The 23,992-nt window shown below is 48.9% G+C and overlaps 1 long non-coding RNA gene across 2 annotated transcripts; it reads right to left on the bottom strand.

The window, feature by feature from the left end:
• Positions 1-1,025: 1,025 nt before the first annotated feature.
• Positions 1,026-19,404, bottom strand: LOC123375012. Of its 2 annotated transcripts, none has more exons than XR_006581292.1 (3): positions 19,330-19,404; positions 10,937-11,129; positions 1,026-1,636 (listed from the first exon to the last, which is right to left on the bottom strand). It is a non-coding gene; the product is annotated as an uncharacterized LOC123375012 (long non-coding RNA). The 2 variants fall into 2 exon arrangements; XR_006581293.1 differs by having other exon boundaries at positions 10,937-11,156; positions 19,330-19,403.
• Between the last annotated feature and the right edge of the window lie 4,588 nt (positions 19,405-23,992).

A 23,992-nucleotide genomic window follows, 5' to 3' on the forward strand; every position in this document is an offset into this window, starting at 1 on the left:
GCTGTTCATGTGGTTTCAGGTCCTTGACTTTACCTTGAAAGGCCAAATTCAAAGGACAAAAAATAGAGGAAAAAGGTGGTTTGCTCTTTCCCGCTTCTTTGGATTCAGCACACCGGGTATTCCCTCTGCTCGCCCCTGAGCATCTCTGCATTCAGCTTCCCCTCACTCAGGGGATCCTGATCAGTAGCACTCAAGGAGCATTTGGCATAAAGTGGTACCTGGGGAATGGAAAAGCAGCTGCCAGACCTGAAGGATCCTGAAAGGCAGGAAATCCTAAGGAGGGAGTTGAGAATCTGTATCATGCAGGAGAGAGGAGGACACATTTAATTTTCAGGGGGTAGCTGTGTTAGTCTGTATCCACAAAAACAACAAACTCCTTGACATTTAATTTTGGAAAGCTGCTTCACACATTCTTAATATTCATATATAAGAAGCCCCTAATTCAGGACACCTCCATGGGACTGGACACCTCCTAATACCTATTGTCAGCTGTGTATTAAAATCTCAAGCTCTTGGACTGCTGGGTCCTGATTCAGCCAGTTAATTAAACCTTTGCCTACCTAAGTATACGAATATATTTATTGAAACCATTGGGATTGATCAGAGGTTTAAAATTAGGCCCATATATAAACTACCTTGCTGAATTGGGCCTGGAAGAGAGGAAGACAAGAGGATTCTGGGTACTGCACATGGGCTTGCTAACTAGATTATATTCAGCAGGTGCCAGGGAAGTGGACCTAAGATTATGTTCAATATCTCCCAGACACTCTGTGAGCAAAATGCAATTGCTGAAAAAGTCATCCGGGGACCAGGCTGAACACAATGGAGTCAAAGCCTAGGAAGGCTGATTTGTCTGATCTGTGAATGCTGGACCTGGAAGGAGGAATGAGGATTGGCAACTCCTTGGAAATCTGGCATCCAAAGCCAAGCAACACCCTTTCCAGGAAAGCTGCTGCTCTTTCACCATGTGGCGTATTAAATTGGAAACAAGAAAGCTTCAGCAAAAGAGGAACTGATGGGTCCCAAGGCTCCCCCCCGCCAATGAGAATGTAGACAGACCCAATGGCAACGTTTCAGAAACAATCTTCAAAGCACTAAAGCTTAGTCCCCTAGTGGCTAAGTCCCTTGGTGGACTGTAAGCCACTGAGCGCATGCAGCTGTCTGAAGCCAGGGCACACGCGCACAGACAGGTTACAGGTGTGTCAGGATTATGCAACACTTACATTTTCAATTTATACTATTCATTACAGTCGCTCTGAAATGTCAAGCTTTAGGGCCAAATTCTGAACTCAGCTAGCTGGAGTTATGGAGCTCCTAGCACCATGTGCTCTAAAGATATGGTGAAGTCTAGCACCACGTACCACATAGCAGTGCATTCAATGGAGTGGACTCATTGCCTCAGATCTGCTCCAGTGCCTCTCTGCAGAGATGTTTTGCTCTTAGTAAGGGGACAATAACCCTGCACCAGCATTTTTCAGTATTCCTTAAATGTTCCTCACGATAGTCCTCTTCTTTTTCTTCTGAATACAGATTCTTGCAGTGCCTGGAACAAACAGGGGCGCGTGTAACATTTTCACAAAGATGACGCTTTACAGACCAAAAATGTTTGACTTTGGCTGAAATCACATCCCAGCTCCTGTGAAAGTAGAATGAATTATATTGTAAAAATAAGAATGGATTAAAGAAATGTTGTATGTACCTTTAAGCAGAAATAAGAAATGTTGAAATACAGGTGCCAGGAAAAGAAACATTAGGCATAAACAATGGTGCTAATGGCGAAACATTAACAGAAGATGGGTAATAGTTAGTAAGGAAATAAGATATGCATGCCTAGCCCAGGTAAACTTATCTGATTCTTCGGATGAAGAAGAAGAAGTGAGCTTTAGCTCACGAAAGCTCATGCTACAATAAATTTGTTAGTCTTTAAGGTGCCACAAGTACTCCTGTTTTTTTTTTGCGGATACAGACTAACACGGCTGCTACTCTGAATCTTATCTGATTCTGCTTCCTTTGTTACCTTGTTAAGTTCTCACCCTTTTATCTGTATAAATAAGATAGTTTGTGTCTTGCATGGTGCTCACATTATCTGGGTGTCATTAGCAGAGCGCTGTGCTAATAAAACAGAGTGGTCTGACAAACTGTGAGTCCTGAGTCTAACTTTGACACTCCCCTTGCCTGGGCACTGCAGCTGTCCTCTGTACAGTCTCTCCAACTCTTGAGGCTCTCAGGTACGCAGCATGCTATTGCCTGCCTTCCTATGCACACAAGGAAGAATGATCAAATAAGCCGGATCCCTGTTGTGTTTCCAGCCACAAAGCACATTCTGTCTGTCTCAAATGACTCTAAGGGGGCGGGAAACAACAACTGGCCAGAAGCAAAGTCAAGCCTGCTTGAGAGAGCAGAGTGTGCATGAGCCCCCACCAGGGCCGCCCAGAGGATTCCGGGGGCCCGGGGTCTTCGGCGGCGGGGGGCCCTCCCGTTCCGGGACCCGCCGCCAAAGTGCCCCGAAGACCCGCGGCGGGGGCCCCCCCGCCGCCGAATTACCGCCGAAGCGGGACCCGCCGCCGAAGTGCAGCCCGGTCTTCGGCAGTAATTCGGTGGGGGGGGGGTCCCCGCCGCAGGCCTTCGGGGCACTTCGGCGGTGGGTCCCGGAACAGAAGGGGCCCCCCGCCGCCGAAGACCGGGCTGCGCTTCGGTGGCGGTGGGGGCGGGTCCCGCTCCCCCCCCCCCACCCCGGCCCCGGCCCCGGCCCCGGCCCCAGCCCCAGCCTCTTACCTGAGCGCATCTCCGGCGGGGCCAAAGCTCCGTCCCGCTCAGAGCCGCGTGGTGAGGGGGCGGGGCTGTGAGCTCCACGCCGAGCGGAGGCAGCTGCCCCGCCCCCTCCCCACGCCGCTCTGAGTGGGGCGGGGCTCAGGCCCCGTTGGAGCTCCCAGCCCCGCCCCCTGACCACGCGGCTCGGATCGGGGCGGGGCTCAGGGGCCCCGGCGGAGACTCGGCGCTTGATGCGCTGAGGCTCCAGGAGAGGGGCGGAGGCGGGAGCCTCCGCTTTTCTCTTGGGGGCCCCTGCGGAGCCCGGGGCAAATTGCCCCCTTTGCCCCCCCCTCTGGGCGGCCCTGGCCCCCACTAGAACAGCTCCCAGAGCAACATGGCTGCTGCCTGCAGGCAGCAGTCTCAGAAACTTGAAAGTGCAGCACCCAGAAAGCAAAGGCAAAATGGTTGCACAGCAGCATTGGCCTCAAACAGCTCCATCAGCTCCCCATTCGTTTCAGGAGAGCATTAGAAATGGCGTTTTGTTCACATTCAGAATGGCAGGGGGTGGATGGACTTACCCAAACTGAAATCGGACAAGGCCTCTGACACCACCAAAGTCTGGAAAAGTTGGCTTTGAATCCAGGCCTCAATGACTGGCCCCTGCATCCAATTCTCCCCTCCCAGGTACCAGTTTTGCACGGGGCTAGCACCACTGACTTCTACGAAGTCACTGCCGATATACGCTGGTGGAAATGAGAGCAGAATCAACCCCCCTAGGTGTGATTCTCTACCATCCTGCACCCTGCACTTCCTCTGGTGCAAAACGAGCGTGTGATGCTGCTAGTGATCTGGTGGAACTGTACACTCACTTTGCACAGGTGTAAATGACAAGACAAGGGGCAGGGCAGGGGGGAATTAGGCCTCTTTTCACTAACATGTGGCAAAGCAAGGCGAGGCTTGCTGCACTCCTGCTATTTGAATCCACTGCCTTTCATGCAGCTCTGTTAAAGAATAAAGACTGAAATTCTGTGCTGAGGTACAGCGGGGAGGCAAAGGTAGCTTTAAGAATTCCTCATCCACTACCATCTGGCATCCACCGTGCTTCACCTGTGGTGCCTTCTTGCACCAGGGCTTGGGAGGGGCACACACATAGGAGAAGCAGCAGCCATAGGTGAACCTCTCTGCACCATGAGAATTCTTACAGCTCCTCTGCACCCATAAACCCTCCCTAAAGAGCCTGCTAGATTTGCATTTCTGCTGTAAGATACACGTAGAGTCTTTCACATGCTTGATGGGTGGATCCCGGTGTAAAATGCAAACATTTTCGAACAACACTTCTGTTTGTCGAGTGGAAGGTAAAGTAAACAAGGAAACATCCAACTGCTGAATGCCATTGGTTCTTGCATGATTTCTACCGAGTGCTGAGACTTGGTCGTTTGCTTTCATAAGAGTTTGGCCTGTAATGAAAATCCCTAAAATAAACATGCCCATTTCATTAGCTTTCTGTGTGTTTTTAAAGCCCTTATCCCTGCAGTTATGTTTGAGGAGCTAAAAATAGGCAGCAGAGTCACATGGAAATCTCCGGATGTGAGAATTCACATAAAAGATATGAGCGTGAGTCCTCGTTTCCTTGGAAATAATACTAGTAGTAACTCTTGAATGTGAGGGCGTAATGGTGAGATCTAAAAATGGCCTATTGTTCTCTGAACCGCTCCAGGAATATCCAGGGACAGCATAAAAACTGGCTACAAAAGAGAATCAGCTGCTCTAGTTCTTCGTGCTGAGTGGTGCTTCGCAATTGTAGCAATGCCACATACATTATTCAAAACTCAGAGGTACCGATCAGTACATTCCTGTTACACAGTGAGACAATCCTCCCCTGCAGGGCTCTGGAAAACGGATAGAGGCCTGATTCTGGGAAGCAATTCATACATGTGGAAGACTTTCCCGACTAGTCCAGAGATATCCAATAATTACAGAGAGTGGGAGAGGGCATTCCAGAGCTCTAGAACTGGCTGGTTGAAATTTTGATTGAAGGTTTGGATTAGGGATTAGAACTGGGTCTTGGATTGGATTAAAGATGGGCCTATGCTGTGACGGGCTGGATCACAGAACCCCCCCCTGGGAGCTGCCACCTGATGTGGCCAGACTACTTCTACTCCTGCCTTCCCTGCCAGCTCGGGGCCCCCGCACCCTGTCTTGCTGAGCCAGACACGCCCGTCTGCTCCAACACAGACCCAGGGTCTGAATTACCTGCCCCAAAGCTGCAGGTTTACCGGAAATCAGCTAACAGAAGTGTTCCTGCCTTTAACACTCAGATGCCCAACTCCCAATGGGGTCTAAACCCACATAAATCTGTTTTACCCTGTATAAATCTTATGCAGGGAAAACTCATAAATTGTTCGCCCTCTATAACACTGATAGGGAGATATGCACAGTTGTTTGCTTCCCTCAGGTATTAACACACACTCTGAGTTCATTACTAAGTAAAGAGTGATTTTATTAAATACAGAAAGTAGGATTTAAATGGTTCCAAGTAGTAACAGACAGAACAAAGTAAGTCACCAATCAAAATAAAATGCGCAAATCTATGTCTAATCAAACTGAATACCGATAATCTCACCCTCAGAGATGCTTCAGTACGTTTTTTCCTCAGGCTGGACACCTTCCAGGCCTGGGCACAATTCTTTCCCCTGGTACAGCTCTTGTTCCAGCTCAGGTGGTAGCTAGGGGATTCCTCATGATGGCTCCTCCCCATTGTTCTCTTCCACCCCGTTATAGATCTTTTGCATAAGGCGGGAATCCTTTGTCCCTCTCTGGGTTCCCAGCCCCTCCTTCTCAATGGAAAGACACCAGGTTAAAGATGGATTCCAGTTCAGGTGGCATGATCACAAGTCACTGCAAGACTTCATTGCCCACTTGCCAGCACACAGGGTACACAGGAAGACTTACAGGTAAAACACACCCATCTGCAGTCAATTGTCCTGGTTAAGGGGAGTCATCAAGATTCCAAACCACCATTAACGGCCCACACTTATTGCATAATTACAATAGGCCCTGAGAGTTATAGTTCATATTTCTAGTTTCAGAAACAAGAGCGGTACATTTACGCAACTAGGATGATCACACTCAGTAGATTATAAGCTTTGTAATGATACCTTATAAGAGACCTTTTGCGTGAAGCATATTCCAGTTACATTGTATTAACTCTTTAGCATATTTTTATAAAACCATATAGATGCAACATCACATATGCCCAGAGGCCCCCGGCCAATTTGGGGCCCCCAGAAAAATCTTCCCCGCTGCTGCGGCCCCAGGGCTGGAAAAGACACAGAACTTCTCCAGTCGCAAGGCCACAGCAGGGGTGGGGGGCAGAAAGGAGTGAGTGGGGAGCAGGGCCCCAGGGGAAGGGGCATAACAGGGCGTGGCTGTGGGCAGAACAAAGGCGGGGCCACGGGGCAAGGGGTGGAACGGCACAGGGCCTGGGTCTGGTCACAGGCGGAAGGGATGGGGCAGGGCCTCGGTTCCCACCGGGACCCTCTCACTTGCTTCAGCCCCTGGCCCCAGGAGACCTTGACCGGCCTGAACTCAAAGCTCGGCTCCCCACTCTCCCAATCTTCGGATCTGGATACAGATTTGGAGCTGAGCTTGGCAGCTGGTGATGAATGGGAGAGTTGAACCTGGGCACTCTGGGGAAAGTTCAGCTCTGAATCTGAACTCCATGGCTTAGGCCCACCCCTGGCAGGAATCTGTTAGCCATATGATAACACAGCAGCTTTTCTTTAGCAATCAATCCTTTTATATTTTAATTGTCATGACTTGAGGCTGTGAGATTCTGCGTACCTCTTGCGTGATGCTTCGTATCCTCCACTTCCATTCAGTGGGCAGGCTGGTCATTCCGCATCATATAAGGAAGCACATGGCAATTTACATGGATAAAAAACACCCAGGGGGTGAGCTTGCCAAAGTTTCCTAGGGGATTCAGATGCACAACTCCTTCACACTTCAATGGGACTCAGGAGTCTAAATCACAGCTTGGACAATCACAGCCGACATTTCTAAATTCGTTCATTCCTTCTGCAGTGGAATCTATTTTCTTTCCACTCAAAGGTTTTCAATTTCTGCATTGTCAAGATGAATTATGTGCTGGCTCTTACAAATCCTTTCTAAAGGAACATCAGTATTTACTTTCTTTCCAAAAAGCTTATTGCTCTCTCTAGAGATTTATTACATTAAAAACACCCCCATGAAAAGAACATTAAGGTGGCAAAGTCGAGTGCTCAGAAGTTAGGAAATGCCAGAATTAAGGAGCTGTGGGGGAGATGGTGCATGCTTAGTGCAGCCAAAATCTTAAGAGAATTTAGGTGCCAAACTCTAACAAGTCTCTACTGAGCACTTGCAAAATGAGATTTTTCTGAGACTCATGACTAAGGCTCCGTGTTTGTCACAGAGGTTGTGGAAGTCATGGATTCCGTGCCTTCTGCAGCAGCTAGTACGGCTGACCCCAGGGCCGCCCAAGCAGCTGGCCCTGGAGACGCCACACTGGCCGCTGCTGGAGCGGCTCTGCAGCCAGCCGCTCAGACAGTCATGCAGCCAGCCGCACCAGCCGTTGATCTGGTGGCCCCGGGCAGTGGCCAATGAGGCTGTCCCTGGGGACTGCCTGATCAGCAGTACCGGGGGCGGCAGGAGCAGACACAGCTCAGGAGCTCCCAGCAGCGATCCCAGAGCGGTTGGCGCAGCAGCTGGCCCTGGGGCTCCCCACCCCGGTGGCGGCCGGAGTGGCAATGGGCCCCCTGGGGCTCCCCTCCACCCCCCGACTACGGCTGAAACAGCCGCTGGCTGCCCGGGGCTTCCCTCCCCACCCCACCAGTGGCAGCAGGCCCCACTGGATTCCCCCGCTGGCCTCAACGGCAGCAGACCTCCTGGGGATCCCCCACCCTGCAGTTGGTGCCACAGGCCCCCCAGGGCTCCCTGCCCACCACTGCTGGAGCAGCAGTGGGCCCCAAGGGGCTCTTCCCCCCCCCCATCACAACTGGTGCCGCAAGCCCCCCAGGGTTCCCCCCCACAGCTGGTGCTGCAGGCTCACTCCCCCTCATAGCACCCCCTCCCGCTCAGGATTCAATCAGGGGTATTTATGGCATAAGTCATGGGCAGGTCACGGGCTGTGATTTTTTGTTTTTTTTGCCCATGACCTGTCCATGACTTTTACTAAAAATACCCATAACTAAATTTTAGCCTTAATCATAATTAGGCCATATCTGGGCAGATTTTCACAGGGAGGGCAAAAGGCATCCCCTGACCACAGGGCCACTCTCCCGCCAAATTTAAAGCTTCTCGATGGAATGGTTGGAAGAATTTTTTTTTTTTTAACATGGGCAAAACTATGTCTTTTGCCCTAATCTTGCTTTCAGAAGTGGCTGAACCATTTTAGCTGAAACTTCCCCCAAAACTTCAGCCTGAGGCAGATACCCCACATGGGACATTTTAGCCCAAATAGTTAAGTTTGGGACCATAACTACATATTTAAGTGGAGCTGGTAACACTGCCTAAGTAGTAGTTACTGTTATCTCTGCTATAGTGCTTTACAGCAGTAGATCCTAAAGCACTTTGCAGAGGAGGACGGTATCATTAGTCCTGTTTTACAAAGGAAGAAACTGAAGCACAGGGCAGTGAAGTGAGTTGCCCAAGTTCACCCACAGGCCTGTGGTGGAAACAGAGCCCGGGTCTCCTGAGTCCCAGTCCAGTGCACTATCCACTAGGCCACACTACCTCCATATTTGCCCCCAGCACATCCTCCTTTAACAAAAGGAGGGAAAAGAGAAGACGACTCCTTGATGGCCACTAGGTATTTGACTGTGCTGTTCTTACAGACCTAGAAAGCGCTTAGATGCTACAGCAATGAGCATAGAAAACCCTAAGAGACACATGTATTAGCAAAATATTGCTGGTGGTATCTAGTGCTATTCTCTAGCTAACAGACTGCTGCTGTTCTCCAGCTCCTGCCTATTTAGAGCTGCAGAAGGAACTCCCAGGCCACCCTCATTAGCAAATTGATTTTAAAATAACACGATTATCCCTTCCCTCATCACCTATTATCTACCTAATTCCACCCCAATACTATTTCAAGTTCATCTCCAGATGATAATACAGGGGCAAGCATTTATGAGCCATCCATCAAACACTCCTGCCGTGCCTGAGTTAGGTTTATGTTCATTGCATTGTATTTGTTTTGTGTATTTGATTTCTTTTCTCTGGGATACTATTTCCCCCTTATGCTGATGGTTTCTGTTGTAAATCCACCATGGCAATAATACCATACATATAAAAATCCTTTCACCGCTGAGAGTGTAAAGACATCTGCTAGAGCTGGGCAACATTTTTCAAATTTGAGGCAATTCTGATGAAATTCCAACCAAGTTTTTCGCAGCTTCCGAAATTGCAAATTTCAAAATTGCAAATGTAGGGAATGGACCCCACCCCACTTCTTAACACCAGCTCCGGAGCTCCTGTGGGTCACTTACGTGCAGACGTATAAATGAAACCAGCCTCCTTGCAAGTCACCAATGTAGAGTGCCTTAAGGGCTGGCTACACTTCAAGCTGGGGTGTAATTTCCAGCTCTAGGTGACATATCTGTGCTAGTTCAGAGCCCCTCCCGCTGCTCATGCTGCTGTAGGTTCCCTCTGTTTTTTGTGTGAAGAGCCTCTAGCTCCATCTCTAACTTTCCTATCGGGGGATCTGTTCTGTGACAGTTCTCCTGCCGCCTCTGTTTCACGTTCTAGAATCTGGGAACTTTCTGTAGCTTAAGACATCCTGTGCTGAGAGATCCTGTGCTGAGCCTAGGGTGACCGGATGAGAGACGGGATGCGGGGCGGAGGGGTACCGGCGCAGAAAAAAACAAAAAACAAAAAAACCAAGAGCTGCCGGAACATAGGAAAAATTGGTGGGGGCTGAGCACCCACTGGCAGCTCCACGCCCCGCCCCCCCAGCTCACCTCCGCTCTGCCTCCTGCCGCATCATGCTTCTCCCTCCAGCACTTGCGCAGCCATACAGCTGATGAGCGCAAGCCTGGGAGGGAGGGGGGAGGAGGAGGAATGCAGCGTGCTTGGGGAAGAGGAAGGGCCAGGGCGGGGATTTCGGGTGGGATCCAATGGGGCAGTGAGGGGGAGGGGTGGGAGGCGGGGCAAGGGTGGGAATTTGGGGAGGGATCCAATGGGGGAGGGAAGGGGCGGAGTCGGGGTGGGAGGCACGAGCCCCCTCCGCCTGTGCGCCGGAGGACAAATATCGGGATAATCCGCGTCCCGACTGAACATCGGTCGGGACGCGGGACAAACAAGTAAATATCGGGACAGTCCCGATAAAATCGGGACGTGCGGTCATCCTAGCTGAGCCGCTGAGAGAGACAGCCTAGAACGCTCAGCCTGCGGGTGGCACAGGCCCAAGATGACTTTAACCACCTTTGGTAACCTGAGCTGCTGTGAATAACAGCAGCCTCTCCTGGCTGTTCTGGGGACTGCAGCGCTGCCTGGGATCTCCACAACCCCCAGTGCACCCCCTCTGCCAAGGCTTTCAAGAGGGTCCCCACTTACAGCTGGCTTCCACTGATCCCGCTCCAGAGGAATCCACCCCTGCCTGCATACGGGGCTTTGTGAGCCCGTTTACGCTGCTCCTGTCCTTTTATCTGCCACGAAGAGACCGGAGTCGGGGGTTAGGAGGATATCACCCAAAGACTTGGAAAAGTCCCAGCCCGATCCCCTACCCCAGGAAGCCAAATGGAATTGTTGCCATTAGCGTCAATGAGAGCAGGACTGGACTTGAATTTGTATTACGAGTCAGCCGTCTCCTTTCCTGTAATGAGCGTAGGGTGCCCCATAGAGAGGGGGTACGGCTCAGGATTGTTCCAGGCATTGCGGCCACTTCTCCCACTCTCTACATCAGTCGGTTTGTCCTGTTTCTAGGGTTGCCAACCCTCCAGGGTTGCCCCTGGAGTCTCCAGGAATTAAAAATTAATCTTTCATTAAAGATTATGTCATATGATGAAACCTCCAGGAATAGTCCAACCTAAATTGGCAACCCTACCAGTTTCATGTATTTGTTTTCGTTTCTCCTGGTTACTGACCTTTTACTGCTAGTGGCTTTTACTGTAAGTCCTCAGTGGCTAGATAAAAAAATATGCACAAATCTTACCTTGTCATTATATCTGTTGGTGTTGCCACTGCTGGGTGTATTCGGGGTTCCTGCTGCTGCTACTGGAGATAATTTTGCCTGAATAACAACTTTCTTCCTGCCCCACATTTTCTGCAGGATCCTGAGACTGCAGCAATCAATCTGATGTGATGAGAGTCATAACAGAGAGTGCAAAACCCTGCTGCTGATTTCACTGCAAGAAGTGAAAGGGGAGCGTGAGCTGTAAGGGGAAAACCCAAGGAGTGAAAGAGAACGGGCTGGAAAGAGCAAAAACATCAAGAGACAGTACAGAAAAAAATCAGAACAATAAAAAGGGTCTTAGAGTCAAGAGGATTTGTTCTGTATTATTTGTGTTGTGATAGAGCATACAGGCCACTCCCCCATTGTGCAAGGTACTGTGCAAACACAGAACAAAGAGCCAGTCCCTGCCCGAAGTGCTTACAAACGAAGACTATTTCATGGGTAGTAGCAGCGCACTCCAAAGTGCTGCACGGTTAGTCCCTTGTGGGGATGCCGTGTGCACCAACTAAAAGACTCCTACTTTGCATGAATGGAATCCTGTCTGAAGAGGACTACATTAATGTGAACTGGGAACTTTTTAGCTCACGCCCGCAGCATCCGCATGGGAGAGATACAGCGCCGCACTTCGGTGCACCAGGGCCGCCCAGAGGATTCCGGGGGCCTGGGGTCTTCGGCAGCGGGGGGGCCCTTCCGTTTCGGGACCCGCCAGCAAAGTGCCCCGAAGACCCGCGGCGGGGACCCCCCCCCCGCCGCCGCATTACCGCCGAAGTGGGACCCGCCGCCGAAGTTCAGCTCGGTCTTTGGCGGTAATTTGGCGGCGGGGGGGTCCCCGCCGCGGGTCTTCGAGGCACTTCGGCAGCGGGTCCCGGAACGGAAGGGCCCCCCGCCGCCGAATTACCGCCGAAGACCGAGCTGAACTTCGGCGGTGGGTCCCGCTCGGTCTTCGGCGGTAATTCACCAGTGGGGGGTCCTTCCGCCCCAGCGAAGGCCGGGAGTGGAAGAAGCTCCTGTGCCCGGCCCCGCGAGAGTTTTCCGGGCCCCCCGGAGCGAGTGAAGGACCCCGCTCCAGGGGCCCCGAAAAATTCTCGTGGGGGCCCCTGTGGGGCCTGGGGCAAATTGCCCCTCTTGCCCCCCCCTCTGGGCGGCCCTGCGGTGCACACCGCTAGTCACACCCCCGATGGCAGGGTGGTGTAGACAAGCCCTGCGTAACTGACCAAGTGATTGAATGCTTCTGATCGGAGTTACAGCAGATCAAATGGGGAGGGACTCCAATGAAGCAAATGGGGCTACGTTAGTGTAAAAGAGGGGGTCAGTGAGATCAGAGTCAGATCTAAGTTGTGCGTGTTCACCATAAAACATAAAAACACTTCAAAGTTGCCTGGTCGGGGGGGTTGTTCTCGGTTTGTTTGTTTTTAAATACACCCTCATTCAAAAGGTTCACAAACTTTTCAAATAAACTTGAGTCTTGTGGTCGTGCATTAAAATCATGTGGAGTTTGTGGTTCCTGTGCAAAACCAGTCACCCAGACAGCTACTTTCAAACTTGATGTGAGCCTGCAGCGGAGGGGGTAAAGTTAGAAGCCCAGAGGACATATTCACATGGACCCCTGAGGGGCAGACCGGCTGAGTGTTGTACAGCTCTGCTTGGTAGTAGGTTTAAGTAATGGTAAATTTTAAACTCGGCACCTGTCTGATCACCCTCCTTTAATAGTGTTACCGTGTTTGAAAACACTGATTCACTGATGCCTGTTCTGCTTTGATCAGTGTAGAACTTCTAGTTTGACACGTCTCTGGGGCTTGCTTCAGAATTTCACCCGTTTTAGTCTTCAGCAGATAACAGATAGATAAGGCTCAGCATGGGGAGATGGATGAGATGGCCTCTTGAGGTCTCTTCCAGCCCTACATTTCTACGATTCTATAATTGAGGCTTGGTCTATGCACATGAGCAGGGTAGCAAGAATCCCAGGTATATGCCCATGAAAGCTACCAGGACCTTGGGTCTGGATACACGTGGGGATGTTGCATGCCCCCTTACTCCTTTGACCAAGTTGAATAAGGCCTTGGTTCTACCCTCTTTACTCATTGGCTCAAGGGGTGTAGTAATTTTGCTGGTATAGGCCAGCAACAAATTGCTACTCCTCCCACTGGAGCAAGGAGAGTAGGAATTGCATTTCTAGGGTTGCTCCTTGTGTTATGCAACGTGCACTGCTCTGTGCTCAGGGAGTGTCTCTAAAGGCACAGCCTAGCCCACAGCGAGCTCGAATTTCATATCCATCCACTGTGCTAGCAACATGCATGTGTAACCCACACACATGGAACTTGGAGGGAGGAGCAGAGGTTGCAGGAGGGAAGAGTTTGGAGGAGGTATCACAAAGCCAATCTGTTTGCACCTGGCTGGAACAGAGCTGTAATTGCAACATCTCTGTGGGTACGTCTTCACTACCCGCCGGATCGGCGGGTAGCAATCGAATTCTCGGAGTTCGATATATCGCGTCTCATCTAGACGCGATATATCGAACTCCGAACGCGCTCCCGTCGACTCCGGAACTCCACCACCGCGAACGGCGGTGGCGGAGTTGACGGGGGAGCCGCGGACTTCGATTCCGCACCGTGAGGACGGGTAAGTACTTCGAACTAAGGTAGTTCGACTTCAGCTACGCTATTCGCGTAGCTGAAATTGCGTACCTTAGTTCTAACCCCCCCCCCCCCCCGCAGTGTAGACCAGGCCTGTAAGTCAGTTACTTAATAAAGAGCACATTTAGTTTTAGAAGCCTGGAGTCTTCTCCTGCTATTACCCAGTGCATGGTACATGAAACAACTGCAGGCTCAAACCTAGAGAAAATCTTTGGAACAGGACAGATATCTCCATGCCTTATGCCCCACTTTCACCTGTGCTCATTTGTCACTGCTACTGCAGCACAGATCACCTCATCTGGGCTCATCTGCCTGGTAGGGTTGCCAGGTGTCCAGTTTTCGACCGGAACGCCTGGTCAAAAAGGGACCCTAGTGTCGCTGGTCAGCACAGCTGACTGGGCCATTATAAGTCCAGTCGATGGTGCAGCAGGGCTGGTAGGATTCCTGCCTGCCCTGGCTCTGTGCGGCTCCCGGAAGCGGACGATGTTTCCCTGCAGCCCCTAGGCGCAGGGGTGGCCAGGGAGGCTCTGCTGCCCATGCCCCAAGCACCAGCTCCACAGCTCCCATTGGCCAGGAACCACAGCCAATGGGAGCTGCAGGGTGGCATCTGCAGGTGAGGGCAGTGTGCAGAACCCTCAGGCCACCCCGGCACCCAAGGGCTGCAGGGACATGTTGGCCACTTCCGGGAGCCGCCTAACGTAAGTGCCACCCAGAGGCTGTTAAGAATGCTGGAGACACAACTCAGTTCATGCGAACAAACATGGCTGTGGCATCATACTTTCTATTTAAGCAAGAGATACCACACACTACAAACTGGAGGCCAATGTTAAGTGCATTGTCACTTGTTCATCCTGAAGTTGAACACTGGTTCCGAACAAGACCAGCAAATGCTCACTATCTTTCTGTAAGAAACTCAACTGACTGGCTAGAAGCATATGGTGCAACAGTGAAAGACTCAACAGTTGAAAAAGTGAAAAACTCTCTCATCACATTCAAAAAAATTTCATACATGGCTGATGAATGCACCGATGCAAATGCGCATCCAGTATTAAGTCACTGTGTATGTTATCTTGATGTCAGTGGTAGGCCAATAGATGCATTTCTAGATGTTCAAGTTATAGAAGATACATCGGATGCATCTGTGACAACCCACATCTTAGAAGAGTTAAATGCCTGTCATTTGGACCCCAGACAGATGGCTGCTTGTGCATTTGATGGAGCTGCAAACTTCTCTGGAAGACATGGTGGAGAGAAAAGTGTAACCCTAATCTCTCCTATACACACTGCAGAGGCCATCTACTCCAACTAGCGCTAGTACATGATGCAGACTCTTCAAAAGACATTTTAAAAGCTATGCAGTTAATGTCTTCATTATATTCTTTTTTCAGCAAGAGTCCAAAAAGACTGAATATCTTGGAAAATATAGAAAATACCCTGGGACTGAAGTTCAAATTAGTCCAATCTGTGAAAACCTGCTGGCTTTCTCATGAGTGATCTTTGGCTGTGGTCTTAAAATTACTCCAGCCGTTATTACTTGCTTTGGAAAGTATCTACCAAGATGGGCTGGATCTAAGTAGTGAGGCTGGTGGATTACTTTTGCTACTACGTTCAGAGAAGACTATTGCCATTCTCTCTCTTGTAAGTCTACTGTTGAAACCACTTGGGTCATTAAGCGATGCTGTCATAAATATAAAGGGAAGGGTAACAACCTTCCTGTATACAGTACTATAATATCCCTCCTGGCCAGAGGCACAAAATCCTTTTACCTGTAAAGGGTTAAGAAGCTCAGGTAACCTAGCTGGCACCTGACCAAAGGGATCAATAAAGGGACAAGATAACTTTCAAATCGGGGGCTTTGTTTGTCTGTTCTTTGTCTGTCTGTTCTGTGTGCTTGCCGGAGACAGATCAAGAAAGCAAGCAATCCAACTCCATTAGAATTAGTAAGTACTAGCAAGGGAATGCATTAGCTTACTTTTATTTTGGCTTGTGATTCTCTCTGTGCTGAGAGGGAGGTGTATTCCTGGTTTTCTTTTTGTAACTTTAAAAGTTTTGCCCAGAGGGAAAGCCTCTGTGTTTTGAATCTGATTGCCCTGTGAGATTAGCTTCCATTCCAATTTTACAGAGGTGCTTCTTTTACCATTTTTCTTTCTAATAAAGTTCTGGTTTTTTTAAGAATCTGATTGGGTTTTTTTTTTAGTGTCCTAAAAAACCTCAAGGTTCGTCTGTGCTCATCTTGTTTATTCTCAAGCCTCCCCAGGAAAGGGGGTGTAGGGCTTGGAGGGATATTAGGGGGAGTAGGATTTCCAAGTGGTCCTTTCCCTGAGTTTTGTCCAATCACTTGGTGGTGGCAGCGTTACCTAATCCAAAGTACAAGGAAGAATTTGTGCCTTGGGGAGTTTTTAACCTAAGCTGGTAGAAATAAGCTTAGGGGATCTTTCATGTGGGTCCCCACATCTGTACCCTAGAGTTCAGAGTGGGGAGGGAACCCTGACAAATGCCATCCATCAGTAGTAGATCTTTGTCCAGCAATAGAATCTACATTTGGATCAGAGAGCTATCCACTGAAAAAATACTGGAAGAAGCAAAGACTTCAGTCCAAAAGTTGACTAATAAAGGCATTTATATTGAATCCATAAGTGAAGAGGACAAGAAGGATAAAAGGGATAAAAGGAAAGGTCCATGGGATAAAAGGAAAGGTCCTTTCATGGATTGAGAACTGGTTAAAGGACAGGGAACAAAGGGTAGGAATTAATGGTAAATTCTCAGAATGGAGAGGGGTAACTAGTGGTGTTCCCCAAGGGTCAGTCCTAGGACCAATCCTATTCAATTTATTCATAAATGATCTGGAGAAAGGAGTAAACAGTGAGGTGGCAAAGTTTGCAGATGATACTAAACTACTCAAGATAGTTAAGACCAAAGCAGATTGTGAAAAACTTCAAAAAGATCTTACAAAACTAAGTGATTGGGCAACAAAATGGCAAATGAAATTTAATGTGGATAAATGTAAAGTAATGCACATTGGAAAAAATAACCCCAACTATACATACAACATGATGGGGGCTAATTTAGCTACAACGAGTCAGGAAAAAGATCTTGGAGTTATCGTGGATAGTTCTCTGAAGATGTCCACGCAGTGTGCAGAGGCGGTCAAAAAAGCAAACAGGATGTTAGGAATCATTAAAAAGGGGATAGAGAATAAGACTGAGAATATATTATTGCCCTTATATAAATCCATGGTACGCCCACATCTCGAATACTGTGTACAGATGTGGTCTCCTCACCTCAAAAAAGATATTCTAGCACTAGAAAAGGTTCAGAAAAGAGCAACTAAAATGATTAGGGGTTTAGAGAGGGTCCCATATGAGGAAAGATTAAAGAGGCTAGGACTCTTCAGTTTGGAAAAGAGAAGACTAAGGGGGGACATGATAGAGGTATATAAAATCATGAGTGATGTTGAGGAAAGTGGATAAGGAAAAGTTATTTACTTATTCCCATAATACAAGAACTAGGGGTCACCAAATGAAATTAATAGGCAGCAGGTTTAAAACAAATAAAAGGAAGTTCTTCTTCACGCAGCGCACAGTCAACTTGTGGAATTCCTTACCTGAGGAGGTTGTGAAGGCTAGGACTATAACAATGTTTAAAAGGGGACTGGATAAATTCATGGTGGCTAAGTCCATAAATGGCTATTAGCCAGGATGGGTAAGAATGGTGTCCCTAGCCTCTGTTCGTCAGAGGATGGAGATGGATGGCAGGAGAGAGATCACTTGATCATTGCCTGTTAGGTTCACTCCCTCAGGGGCACCTGGCATTGGCCACTGTCGGTAGACAGATACTGGGCTAGATGGACCTTTGGTCTGACCCAGTACGGCCTTTCTTATGTTCTTATGTTAAGTGTTTGTTAAGACAACTGAAAAAGTGCACAGACTTGATTCTTAAAAATCTACAGCAGCGGCTTCTAGATTCTACTCAACCGCTACGTAGCTTTTACAGATCCCTGTCCTATAAAACACCGACAGTTGAGTGGAGTGGGGCAATACCAGCAATGGGGCTGCCATGTGCTCAGGACAGAATAGAGAATTTGAACACAGAGTGGAATATCATACGACGAATGAATGAAGATTTGACTTCAACTTCATTTTTATCATCACTAGTGGCTCGACCCGATGTTTGTGTTCTGTTTCCTGGGATGAAAAAAGTAGGAATTCATCTCTTGCTACTCCCAGTCACAACAGCTGCAGTCGAGCATTCTTTTTCATCATCGAATAGAATTTTGTGTTCTGAAAGAAGTCACCTTCTGTCTGATCATATGAACTAATGAGCATATCAATTGAAGGAATGGAAGTACCGGACACACGAGAAGCCACCAAAGATGAACGCATTGCATTCAAGAAGTTCATTAACAGAGTTGTGCAAAATTATAACAAGAAACCAAGAAGGATGTAGACGTAATGCTTCATAGAAGGCTTGAGTAGCCAACTCTAGTTTGTGTGATGATTTTAAAACACGAGTTAAATCTAATACAATGGTCATGAAACATTTTTCAGTTTCTACTATGTGCCATACAGGCCACCTTCACCCTCATTGGCCTCATCCCTCATCAGCCCTGACCACACCCCCGTAAATTCAAACACCCCTTTCCCCCCACCCCCATTTCAATTCCCGGGGAAAACACTGGTTCTAATCAACCTGTGTACTGGGGCAGGAGGACAGACTGCTACAAGACTAACCAGTAAGAATTTTATAGGCAGGCTCTTCATCAGCATCTGAAATGCTGTCTGTCTGAGAGCACAGATTTTGCTCAAATGATCAGCTTTGGCTAGCAGCACGCCCACCCTTTTCCATAGGCTGGGGCTTGTCTGTCTCTTGCTTCGCCAGATGCCTTGATGAGGTTTTGTTATGGATGACCAGAAACTGAATTAGGTTGCATCCAGAGAGACAGAGCCATGTTGCTGGGCAATTGTGCCTGGCTGAAAGAAACTGACAGTCATCCAGAGTTACTGATTTGTACAGAGTGCAGTCTCAAGGTTACCTAATTCTGAATGTGACCTGTATATATTTTGTGTATGTTTTAACTGACAGCGAGCTGAGCCTTGAAGGTCAAGGCATGTTAGGTGCTTAGGACCTACAGGGCCGGTTTTATGACCCGCGGGGCCCGATTCGAATACCCAGCAGTGGTCCAGGGCTTCGGTGGCACTTTGACGGCAGGGAGTCTGCTACGGGTCTTCCGTGGTACTGAAGGACACCCCCCCCCGCTGCCAAAATGCCGCTGAAGACCCCTGGAGTGGACTCCCTGCCGCCAAAATGCCGCTGGAGACCCCCAGAGATTCTGGGGAATCGGGGGAATTGGCCTAAAGCTGGTCCTGAGGACCCAATTAAGGAGTAGGCTGCTTAAGTAGGAGTTGCAGAGAAAACAGAGCAGAAAGCAGGCCATTCAGTTCAGTCTGTTTGGGTCTCTGGGGTGTAGAGCAGGTTCCTCCATAGCAAAACTGCAGTCAGGATGTCTGGAGAGCTAAGTTATGAAGCAAATCAGAGGGGGTTGTGAGTTCAGCAAGGTTCTGAATCCAATCCTACTCCAATGTTAAAAAACAAGTTCAGTGTGACATGAACTGCTTTTCCCTCAGAGAAAGTGGTCCCCCTTTCCCCATCAAGGTGTTTCCCCATCAAGGTGTTATTATTGAACAGAATCTTTTTTTTCTACCACTACAGACTGTGAGCTGGTATAAATTTCCAACATACCTGTCTTCAAAATAGCAGAATAGTCTCCATTTTGGAACATTGGTTCAGCAACCAGGGAGCAGGATTTTCTCCAGGCCTCACCCCCTTTTAGCTGCTGGTGGCATCCTGCTGGTTGCTGTTGCAGATTAATTCCTGCTGATGCTTTGGGGCAGGTGTGGTTCGTTAAACTCCACCCTGAATGCAAGGGTTGCTGTTGGGGCAGTGAGTTAGGGGGGAAGGAGCTCAAACAGCCAAAGCTGAGATGATTTACACTGGTTCATGGAGTGTTATTTTGGAATTACCTTTTTGTTAATAAAAACTAGACCCCGGGAAGAGGGACTTTGGGACTCTGTGTAATAGAGCTCATCACAACACAACCTTTTTATTGTCTGAAAATGCTGATTCATCAAAACTGAAACTGTTCGGTCGGTTTCAGCTGATCTCCCAATTTGAAAATTTTGGTGGGGGAGAACAGTTTCAAACTTATCAAAAAAATCCCATTTGCACATTTTTTGAAGTGAAACATTTCGCTTTCCAGTCTGAAACGTCCCTTCATTTCAAAAATAAAAACGTCACGCTGAAAACAAAATACTGCAAAACTACCGACATTAAATATTTGTTACCCCAATTCAAAAATGTTTTTGAATTATCAGTTTTCAAAATTCTTATTGTTTGTCCTGATTCAGTGGCTCTCGTGTGCAGTTTTTCTTTGGAGCCGGTAGCGACTACATCAGCGTCCACTCCTGATTCCCTCTGCTAGAGGGTACAGAAAACACGGAAAAGAAGAGAGCTCTTCCAGCAGGCTCAGCTAGTTTATAATCAGCAATGTCCAAAGGAATCTGAAACCTGTTAAGTTCCTCGCCAAGAAGCCAGTGAGCTGAAAGGAAGACACGGACTAGAATGAACAACTCTGAAGGCTGGTGATAAGGGACACAGTGCAGGAAAACCCTCCTTTAGGATCAGATTCAACACGGTCCTAAGCATGTGCCTAATTTCTAAGTGTGCAACGGTTACATTGGTTTCAATGAAAATCCTGGATCACTTCACTGCACTGTACAAATTACAGCTATTATTTGAGTGACTCTCTACTTTCTAGTTGTTCTGCAGAAAAGAGGCAGGGTTCACTAAGGCCCTGAATGATTCAGCAAGTTAGTTAAGCACGTGCCTAACTTTGTGCAGGAGAGCCATGCTCCTGATTTACACACACACCAGGGCAATGCATGAACTCTAGCCAGTGGCATGTGAAATAGGAGTGTCCTTTAGATCATGTGGGACTGTGGTCACTTCATTACAGCACGCTGTGCACATTACAGCAGTATGAATGCCCACCCCCCTTAGAGGTGTTCTGGGAGCAGGGGGCAAAGGAGGGCTTCTGGGTTTGCAAAACGTAAGCCACATAGCCTGAGATTTATCTTTGCTGCTTTAATTCCCTCTCTAAGAATCTAAAATGCCTCCCTTTACCAAGCTAGTGCACACGCTAGCTGGCATGCCCTATGCTAGCAAACCAGGCCCAAGCTCATTCAGCGCTGACAGTATTTCAGCGCTATGCAGCACGTTGCTTTTCACTGCAAGCCTCAGCCCCTGAACGGCACGGGCCCACAGCCTCGGAATAAGGATGTATTGTTTGCTGCCGAGCAGGCTCTTGGCTCATAACACCAGTCAGCGCCTTATCAGCTAGCACATTAATCTTAATTAACAGATCGACAGCTGCAGTGCCTCCCTCCAGCTCCCCAGAGCATTCACAGGCTCGGCCTGTGCACAATGCTGTATTGCGGCTCAGACATCACCATTGTTTCCACTATAGGGAGGGCCAAATTCTGTTCTCAGCGCAAATGTGGAGTCACTTCACTGACTTCAGCACTTAGATGCTGTCCCCTGACAGGAGCGTTATAAATACCCAACTGGCACCAGGGGGACTATGCGCAGAATCCAAGTCGCCTCATGGTAAAACCCAGGGGAGTGGTCCCAGCAGAAAGAACATTCTGTGAGCTGCCTGCTGTGAAGTTTCCACAAAATCCTCCTGTTCAGGGGGTGGGTTTGATCCATTCTTCCACCCCGGCAAGAAGCAGTAGATCTGGCCCCCGTACTTCATGGATAGAGTGACCAGATGTCCCGATTTTATAGAGACAGTCCCGCTATTTGGGGCTTTTTCTTATATAGGCTCCTATTACCCTCCAGCCTGTCCCGATTTTTCACACTTGCTGTCTGGTCACCCTATTCATGGATCACACAAGCTCTGCCAGCAGCCCGTGCCTTCTGAATAGAGCCCTCATATCTTTGCTTTGCCTGCAAAGTTCTTCACACCTCGCCCGGCCTCTCTGCCAATTGTTGCTTCAAACCAGGGCTTCCTTGGCCAGTTTCCCGCCCAAGAAGGGTGGGGGAGGTCCCTGGATGTCCCGGAGATATAGAATGGGCAATACAGCCTGGAGCGCTGCTATCTAGTACCACTGGTTGCTGGGGGGATTCATGCACCTGGACCTACTTGCAGTCCACTCCTCATGCACAGGGTGCTGGTTCCAGACAGGGAGCTCCACAAGGTCAAGGGAAGATGGGGGGGGTCCATGCCACAGAGGCCGCTGACCCTCCTCCCCTGCTCCATGAGGGAGTGGCGAGAGCCGCATGTGGGGGGAGACCCTCTAGGCCAGCGGTTCTCAAACTGTGGGTGGTGACCCCAAAGTGCCAGGGCTGACTTAGACTTGCTGGAGCCCAAGGCCAAAGCCCAAGCCCCACGGCCCAGGTCTGAAGCAGAAGCCTGAGGGCTTCAGCCCTGGGAGGCGGGGCTCAGGTTACAGGCCCCCCGCCTGGGGCTGGAGCCCTGGGGCTTTGGCCCCCTCATCCGGAGCAGTGGGGTTTGGGTGGGCTCAGGCTTCATACTCCATCCTGGGTAGTGGTTTTTGTTGTCAGAAGAGGGTCACGGTGCAATGACGTTTGGGAGCCCTGCTCTCAGCGAAACAATTCCCCTCCCCCGCATTCTATACAATGGTAGCTCAGTAGAGGCTTACACCTGATTGGTCAGTTGCTCTTGTGACCAAGATGGTTACCTGTTGGGTATTTTAAATAACTGTCCATTTCCCCCTCTCCTCACATTACTCATGGTTCAGGTTAAGATTCTGTCACGGGTATTTTTATTAAAAGTCAGGGACGGGTCACGGGCAATAAACAAAAATTCACAGACGCCCAGGGACCCGTCCCTGACTTTTACTAAAATACCCAGGGGTGAGGTGACAACCAGAGCTCTGCTGGGGCTTGCAGCGGCTCCAGCCCTGGTACTGCTCCTGTGGCAGGGCTGACTGCTGCTGCATCAGCCCCAGGGGAGCTCACCCAACCCAGCGGGCCAGGGCTGGCCGTTGGTCAGCTGTTCTGTCGACCCCCTGACCACTGCTCTGGTGGCCCCAGGGCTGACTGCTGGGCAGCTGCTGCTCCAGTAGCCCCAAGGCTGAGAGCTGCCCCAGAAATCACAGAGGTCCGGGGGGAGGGGGCGAATCACAGAATCTGTAACCTCTGTGACAGAATCGTATCCTTACTAATGGTCCCTGTTTCAGACAAACACTGATGGCCAGATTTACATGGCCGAACTCTATCTTAGCATCCCTTGCTTTGAAATCACCTTGGGCTTGGTTGGTATATCGTGAATTCTCCCAACTGTTCTTGGAGCAGTTGGGAGAATTCACAATATACTGGCCAACTGCAGCCCTAAACGTGACGCTCTGTCCCCAGTGCACTGCTTTCAACTCACAGCTTACAGCCTTTCCCTTTTGGCAGCAGAATGCAGGGCTGAGCCACTCGGAGACAAAAGAATGTTGGAAGAGTCCGACGCATTTCATTCTAGCTGGTCTCATTTCTTTGCAGTGCATCGCTCTAGTTTCAATAGTGTTCCAAAACAATAAATAGTTAATCAGAGTCTGCTACACTTCATGCTACACCAGAGCAGTAATAGATGCTATGAGTAATAGCATGTTACAACAGGATGGGCTGCTAGGTCAAAACTTCCACCTGGCTAGAACTTGATATATAAAGACTTAGCTAGGGACGCCATTTCCCCCTTGTCTATTCCCAAACTCATGCTGGTTTTTCATTGCAGAGAATAGAAATTCAAGAGTTTGAGACCATTTTTAGCGCTTAGAATGGCAAGAATTTTTGTTACAGGTAATTTGATGCTAATATGCTAAAGTTTGAGGCCAACATTTTCAAACACAGGAGCTTAATTCTACATCCACGGCAATTAGGTTCCTAAATAAGTGGCCTAATTTTCAAAAGTAAATTTCAGTGGAAGCAACAGGGAGCTCAGTAGTTTTGAAAATACTCAATGGATCCATGCTTCAGATGGCTACTTCTTAGTCTAAACGCTTTTCCAACTTAGGAAAAAAGAAATGTAGTTGAAATACTGAGGCTTTAAACATTAGTTGCTGTCCATGTGCAGTAGCTCTTTTCATTAAAAAGCTCATAAAGGTTTTTACTATGCTGACTTAGGGTGTATGTTAGGCATCTAACTTGCCTTGACAGACCATAAAGGAACTTTTGTGACCTATTCGGCCAATGATGTGTGAGGAAGTGTTTACACAATAGTCTATAGCTGGGATGCATTGTCAGTGTTAGTAAGTTTTGCACCAAAATAATGCTTCAACCTGACAGATGCAGCTGCTAGGCTCTGATGGGTAAATAATGCATATATTTAACATTAAAA

This window comes from Mauremys mutica, chromosome 7, assembly GCF_020497125.1.
Source record: "Mauremys mutica isolate MM-2020 ecotype Southern chromosome 7, ASM2049712v1, whole genome shotgun sequence".
Taxonomy (NCBI): Eukaryota; Metazoa; Chordata; order Testudines; family Geoemydidae; genus Mauremys; species Mauremys mutica.